We start from the raw sequence: 8241 nt of genomic DNA on the forward strand, positions 1-8241 counted from the left end.
AAACCTCTAGAAGTAAACATAGCCATTTTGATGACCTTGGGTTAGACAAAAACGTCTTAGGACATCCAAAACAAAAAGTGTAAAAGAAAAAAAAAAGATAAATTTTATGCCACTATATTAAAATCTTCTGCTTTAATAAAGAAAAATAGGGCATTAATAAGGAAAATAAAAGTTACAAACTGGAAAAATATATTTCCCTAATATATATTTTGGAAAGTGCTTAAGACCATATAAAATACACTAAGTTCTCAATAAGACTAATAAAAATTAAAAATGGACTATAAGTTAAGCAAGCATTTTATAGAAGAAGCTAAGAATGGCTTACCAGCCCATGAAAATATGCTCAAATCATTAATCATTTCAGAAAGGCATATTAAAACCACAATGCAGTATCACTGCACACCTATTAGCATGACCGATACCTAAGCTGGGAAGGATACAAAACAACCAGAATTCTCATTCAGTGCTGGTGGAATGCCAGGTACTGGAACCACTTTGGAAAACAATTGACAGTTTCTTATCAAGTTAAACACATTTACTATAAACCTAGCAATATACTCCTCGGTATTTCCTGATGAGAAATGAAAAGATGTGCCCTTGTAAAGATATATACATGAATGTTTGTAATAGTTTTATTTTTAGACAAAATCAGAAATAAGCTAAATTTACATCAATAGAAAAAGTGGTAGACAAATTATGGTTTGTTCATACAATAAACAAATATCCATAATAAAATAAAAGGTATCAATTGTACCCACAGAAATTGAATGCATATCAATAGCTTGCTGAAGGAACAAAGCCCAACAAAAAATATCACATCTATACTAATAAAAGAGAAAGATGCTAATTGACTGTACCTCTGCTACACCCACAGCCAATCAGGAGTGATATGCAAATTAACCCAACAAAGATGGCGGGTAAATTTGCATATGCAGGCGGCACAGGCAGCACCTGACACCTCCTGCTGCGTCCAGGTCACTATCAGGGACCCGGGAAGGCTGCACGAGCAGCACCTGAGCCACCCGCAGGGTCCAGGCCATGATCGGGGACCCAGGCAGGCGGCACAGGCAGTGCCTGACATCGCTCACGGGGTCCAGGCTGTGATTGGGACTGGGCAGGCTGGGTGGGCACCGCCTGACCCCGCCTGTGGGGTACGGGCAGCAATTGGGGACCTGAGCAGGGGGGGATGGCCAGGGTCTCCAGGATCACTGTCTGCCCCCAGGTCGCCTGCGGACACCGGTGGAGCAGGCCTGGGTTGAACATTTTAATGAAAATGGGATGCCTGCTCCCCGTCCCTGGCGAGGAGCGGGCAGTGGGCAGTTAGGAGGCACCAGGGCTTGGAAGGGACTGGGAGCAACCTGCAGGCATGCTACCAGGAAGAGGTGCTGAACCATGAGGATGCAGAGGGCTGGCTGATGGAGGCGCGCAAAGGTGCAGACAAGGTGGCTCTCGCCAGCGCTGAGCTGGAAAAGTGCATCAACAGCCTGATGGATGAAATAGCCTTTATGAAGAAGGTGCACGAAGAGGAGATCGCCGAGCTGCAGGCGCAGATCCAGTATGCTCAGATCTCCGTGGAGATGGATGTATTCTCCAAGTCCGACCTCTCCCCCACGCTCAAGGACATCCACACCCAGTACGAGAAGCTGGCTGCCGAGAACATGCAGAATGCCAGAGGATGGTACAAGAGCCGCTTCACCGTGCTAACCGAGAGCGCTGCCAAGAACACCTACGGGGTGCACGCCGCCAAGGACAAGGTGTCCAAGAGCCACCGCCTGCTCAAGGCCAAGACCCTAGAGATCGAAGAATGCGGGACATGAACAAAGCTCTGGGAAAGCAGCTGCGAGAGCTGGAGGATAAGCAGAACTCTGACGTTAGTGCTATGCAGGACACAATCAACAAATTAGAAAAGGAGTTGAGAACTACAAAGAGTGAAATGGCATGATATTTAAAAGAATACCAGGACCTCCTCAATGTGAAGATGGCTTTGGGCATTGATATTGCAGCTTACAGGAAACTCTTGGAAGGTGAGGAGACCCGGCTCAGTTTCACCAGCTTGAGAAGCATAGCCAGCGGCTACTCCCAGAGTTCCCAGATCTTTGGTCGATCTGCCTACAGTGGTTACAGACAGCTCCTACTTGATGTCCACTCGCTCTTTCCCTTCTTAATACACCAGCCACGTCCAGGAGGAGCAGATCGAGGTGGAGGAGACCACTGAGGCTGCAAAAGCCGATGAAGCTAAGGATGAACCCCCCTATGAAGGAGAAGCTGAAGAGGAGGAGGAGAAGGAAGTGGCTGAGGAAGAGGAAGGAGAGGAAGAGGAAGAGGAAGAAGGTGCCAAGGAAGAATTTGAGGATGCAAAGGAGGAAGAGGGAGGTGAAGGTGAAGGAGAAGATGCCCAAGAAGCGGAGGACAAGAAGAAAGATGAAGGTACTGTGGAGGAGCAAGCAACCAAGAAGAAAGATTGAGCCCCCCTTTCCTTAATTATTTCAGGAATAATCCTCCTGAAACCAGGTCCACCCCGTCACCAACCAAGCAGTTGAGTTCCCGATACTATATGAATTAAGAAGTCAATATATATAACATTCTGAGGTGACTCAGGTTGGACATTAAATGTTGTGCTATGACTTTTCTCCTTATGCAGAGTATCTGTTTGCTTGCAGAGTGGCTTCCTGGCTTGCTGCCAGCCTGTGCATGGCCCATGCTTATGAGTTCAGGATCTATGACAATGTGAATAATTCAGATGTTTACAATAAAAACACATGAATACATGAATTCACTGATGTTAATCTTAAACTTCATGGAAAAAATAGTCCTTTGAATCTTTGGTGGTTAGAAATTAAAGACCTCAAATCATGTGCAATAAACAGTAAATAAAGTTACATCTGGTCTAATTAGCATATTACACTTTTATTATTATAGATATATTATGTTTATATGAACATATGTATATATTTGGTGGGAAAATGAGGAATAGGGTGATAAACCTTTTGAAAGAAGTGGTTGGAAAAAAGTTGGTATCGGCAGAGGGTAGTGAAAATCTTTTCAGCTGTAGACTAAGATGAGTTATTTCTAGGACAATTATTTACTTATTTAGCAATATTAGTAGTTAAATAGTTAGAATACAGTTTCTCAATCTTGGAGCTGTTGGCATTGATAATTCTTTGTTGTGGGTACTGTCATTATTGTAGGATGTTTGCCTTGTGTCCTTAACTTCTACCCACTAGTCACCAATATCACCATCAACCCTGGTTATGACAACCCAAAATTTCTTTATTGTTAAATGTCTTCTGAAGGGCATTGTTCTTGCTTGAAAAACACTAGTTTAGAGGGCCTCTCATACAAACAAGGCAGAATTAAGAAAATGCATATGTACAAGAACAGGTGGAAAGTGTCACAGACTTTTATTTCCAAGTCCACTCTTGTTTTAATTCAAGGGGCACTCTGTAGATTTCCAGATCTGCTTCAATTGTTTTAGCCCAAATCTAATAATTATGCACTGCTCTCATCTGTAGCTCATGTTGTCCAATATTTGTCTAAGTGCTTGAATTCTAGTATTGATTTGTGAGGCCTTTTTATTCCTCATGAAATTCTGCCTCTCCATTTCATCCACTCACAAAATTGCCTCTAGCTTTGTTATTACTGGAAAACATCAGTGGTTGATACTCTTTTTCTCAAGGTAGGAGGAATCAATCATTCCTGTTTATAAATTTCAGCAAGTGAATATAATGCTTTCTCAAGTGTTTATAGAATTAAATGCTATGTAGACAGAGGGCTACATTCTAAGTGCCACATTAGATATTACAAAATACTCTGTATTTTAAAATCTGCTTTCTGTAGGTAAATTTATATTGGAAAAAAAAGAAATTTAATCACATTTTTAAAAATCCGCACTATCAAAACTTTAGGAAAAGAATGAATTCACACACAAAGTTAACCCTGTATAACACTGGGTTAAACATAGGGAATTAAATTTTAAGTTATGCAGCCTAAAAGGGAGGAATTATCCCAATGATTATCAATATACTTTATAACAGATGTCCTCTACTGGAGGTGGCAGATTCACGAATATCATATAGGAATGCATTTCCAGTTCATAGAGTTCTTCATACACATGTTTGAGAACTGCTTTGTGGGAGAAAAAGAACATCCTTAACATTAAATGTTTATTTTACATCATTTAAAATTTTTATTTATTACTTTGTTATATTAACTCAGAGCAGCAATCTAAAGATTTCTTTACATTAGAGTTCATAGATTGGGTAAGGGCCAGTTTTGGCTGTGCAAGATAATATATCTTAGCTCTAGTAGTGTAATCAGCTAGATAAAAGTGGAAAGGGCAAAACAATTTCTAGGATTTATGAATATAGACTAAAGAAACTCTTGTATTTGGAAAAAAATTGTATTTTTACAGAAGATAAGGCATGAGATGGCAAATAGGATTGGGACAATGGCAGATACAACCTATTTGCCAAATATATGGCAGATACAAACATATATTTGAAAAACATATTTTATCAGGTACAAATATTACAAAGAAGTATTTCCCAAATATCAGTCACAGAACACGATTGACTCATGATGAAGGACCAAGGACCTAGAAAAAAAAATTAAAAAATTATTCGGTAAATGTGTCAGTAGGAAGCTTATTTATTTTGAGATTATTTTTCGAGTGTGGCAGTGCTATATGCATTTTCCTTTTAAATTTTAATACTGGTAGATTAGTTGTGTTTCTTGTACATTAGATGAGTTATTTGATATGTATGTTATTTTTAGTAATTTAAGAAATACAATTCTATATTGGTACCTATAAATTCTGTTTTTAAAACTTGGAGAAACATTCATTTAAACACATATTGAAAATACCACTTTCTTTTGGAAATTACCTTCTTCTAATTTTAGAAACCATTGAGAAAGGAGAACTTAGGGGCAAAGAAATTTGCTTTGCAGTCAGTTTTTTTTCAGAGGCATCATTCTAAAGGTGAAGGATGCTGATCTTAAACAAGTATTTGAAGACTGAAAAGATATAAAAATGTTAATAGAGGAAAAGAAAGCTAAACTGTTATAATTGCTCAAGGGATCATCTTTCTGGATATCATACTTGGCATGTTTCTGGAGTCATTAAAATTTTTAAAAAAATTTTTAAAATGTGAGATTGAATAATTAGACCATAAAATAGTGAGTATATTTTTTGTAGGTTTATCACAGCTTCAATTGTTTTAAAGAATTGTGCTGGATACATTCTACCATATATCATACATATTTCTATAGTTATTTGTGTAATATATTGAGACAAAAAATAATAGGCTCATTCTTAGAGTAATTTAATCAAAATTTAATTTAATTAGACATTTATTTGGTATATTAGTGAATAAAAGGGGTGTAAAATAACCAAAATTTTATTTAAATTTGGAGGTTGGAACAGGTCAAAGTAAAATCTGTACAATTTATTTCCACTTCAGTTAATTATACTTTTTACATATACTTTTCTATCACAGAAGTAGAAAATCATAGTCAGAAATCATAATATGGAATATAAATCTCCATATTTGAATTCTGTCTTCAAAATTTTATAAATAACAGAACTTGGGCAAATTTTTATTTCTTCACATCTTTATTTTTTTTTTCTCTAGAATGAAGATCAAAACAGTAGTTATTACTTTATAGAAGTGTAATCAATGCTAAGTACAACACATATTTCCTGGCTCATATTAAGTGTCCAATGCTTATAAGTAAGTTCTATTGTTGTAATAATTTATTAAAGGCATTTGGTACTATTTTTAAAATATATTTCTTTATTGATTTCAGAGAGGAGGGGAGAAGGAGAGATATAAACATCAATGATTAGAGACAATCATTGATTGGCTGCCTCCTACACACCCCCTACTGGGGATTGAGCCCCCAACCCAGGCATGTGTCCTTGGCCAGAATCGAACCTGAGACCCTTCAGTCCACAGGCTGACGTTTTATCCACTGACTAGGGTGCATTTGGTACTATTTAGGGAAATTGTAGGTTATAAAATTAAAAAACAATATTTTAAATGTATATTTTTAAAAATAACTGAGTAATCATCTAGTCAATTTTTTTAAATGTTGAGGAAGTTTTGATTGGTGTAGGCATATTTGGGATCATGCAAAAACAGAAAGAAAGCAGTAATTTTATGTATCCATATTTAGGTCCATGCTCTCCATGTTAGAAAGGATACGTCTGAGTTTTGTGTGCTTCTGGAAGGAAGCTAACTACTTCCTTCAACTTGATTTATAGTTTCACCACTTCTATTATCTTAAGGCAACCAGGATTCATAATATTATCCCCTTAATCCCTAGGTGTAAAGAGTTACCACAGGAACAGGCCATGCATACAGAACTTTGCACCCCTTTTTTATCACCATGTAGCACCCCACTCCCAAACACTGAAACCTTTTCATTTGGAAGTACATAACCAGCAAAACTGGTTGAATGTTCTTGTCCCTTCTTGTTCAGACACAACATGTTTCTCTCCTGACTACACTGTTTACTTACAAATCTCTCAAATGGCTATTATTCTTTTCTATCATACTGATTGAGCCCCTATGTGTGAAGTTGACTTTCCCACTCCTCGTTGATGCTTGGAGATCATTCTAGATTTTTTCATCTTTATTTTTCTACCTAGAATCTCAATGAATCAAATTTAACACTTTTTATATAGCATTATATTAACCATTAACCAATGTCTTAACCATTTTTCTTTGTCATTTTACAATGTTGTTTCATCTTACCACCCCTATTCTTCCCTTTCATATAATTTTGACTTCAGCCAAAGTGAACTCTTATATGCCCATTTTTAACCTCCATATTCTTTCAGATAATTTTATAATAAAAAATTCAGTCAGCTGTCCATTCATACAAATTACAGCATGGTCAATTCTGACTAGGTCAGGAAGATGGTGGGTAGACAGTACAAGCCTGGAGGCTTTACCAGAGCTTAGACATAGGTTTAGGTTCTCTCTTGGTGAAAATGGTAGACATTTTTGCTACACAAAATAAGGATATGAACAAAGCAGAGAGTATTGCACATTGCAGGGAAAACTCAGAATGGCGCAAAGAGATTGAATTGAGGAAAAATGTAAAGATGTATTTAGAGCCCTGACTGGTGTGGTTCAGTGATTAGAGCATCTGCCTGTACATGAAAGAGCCATAGGTTCAATTTCAGGTCAAAGTCCTGTACCTGGGTTGCAGGTTCATTCCCCAGCCCCAGTCAGGGTGTGTGGGGGAGGCAACCAATTGATGTGTCTCTTTCACATCAAAGTTTTTCTCTTTCTCCCCCTATCTCCCTCCATCCCTCTTCTTCCACTCTCTAAAAAACCAATGGAAAAATATATCCTCAGTTGAGGATTAACAAAAAAAAATCTGTATTTAGAGAAATAGGACAGAACTAACTAATAAGCAACATTATGCAACATGCTAATGAGCCTAGTTTTATCATTAGATATATTGAGCCAGCGGTATATGAATCTGATTCAGAAAGATTTGAATTTTAGCAACTTTACCTGACAGCAATGTGTAACATGAACAGAATAAGGTTAGTAAGATACAAAATGAGTCCAAAGAGTTTGTAATGATACAGATGAGAAAGAATAGGGTTATGAAATTTATAAACTGGAAATGAGGGGTCATATATGGAAAATGAAAAGGAGGAAAGGAGGTAGGTAAGTCTTGATATGTGATGACTGACAAGGAGGGTCATGAAGGAAATTGTGATTTGGGGGAGTCTGTGTGGTGCCATTCACTATGACAAAAGAGGAGGAACATGTTTTTATTAGAGAAGATAGAGAGATCATTGCATAGGAGTGATGGGAAAAGGGAAAGCAGCAAAGCAAAATATTCTTCTATAAAGGTTGATTTTGAAGAAAGAATCAATAGCACACATTTAGCGAATAATTTTCCACTTCCAGTTACTGTTCTAGGATCTGCGTATACAACACCAAAAGAACCAGACAATGAGATTGGGCAATAGCTGGAATGGAACACTTGCTTTAGGTTGTAGATTTATTTTTCCTCTAAATTAGAGGAAACTTGCCCTGACCGGTTTGGCTCAGTGGATAGAGCGTCGGCCTGAGGATTAAAAGGTCCCAGGTTCGATTCCAGTCAAGGGCATGTACCTTGGTTGCGGGCACATCCCCAGTAGGAGGTGTGCAGGAGGCAGCTGATCGATGTTTCTCTCTCTATCATCGATGTTTCTAACTCTCTATCCCTCTCTCTTCC

At 37.8% G+C, this 8241-nt stretch overlaps 1 pseudogene across 1 annotated transcript in view; it reads left to right on the plus strand.

Moving 5' to 3' along the window:
• The window catches only part of LOC308242144 (neurofilament light polypeptide-like), a 120879-nt pseudogene extending 112886 nt beyond the window's left edge, over nucleotides 1-7993 (plus strand). The window contains exons 2-3 of the transcript in view: nucleotides 1304-2379; nucleotides 7944-7993. The product of the transcript in view is annotated as a neurofilament light polypeptide-like (transcript). The remainder of the gene's footprint in view (nucleotides 1-1303; nucleotides 2380-7943) is intronic.
• The last annotated feature ends 248 nt before the right edge of the window (nucleotides 7994-8241 follow it).

The sequence above is a fragment of the Plecotus auritus genome (genome assembly GCF_963455305.1).
Source record: "Plecotus auritus genome assembly, chromosome: 1".
Classification (NCBI taxonomy): Eukaryota; Metazoa; Chordata; class Mammalia; order Chiroptera; family Vespertilionidae; genus Plecotus; species Plecotus auritus.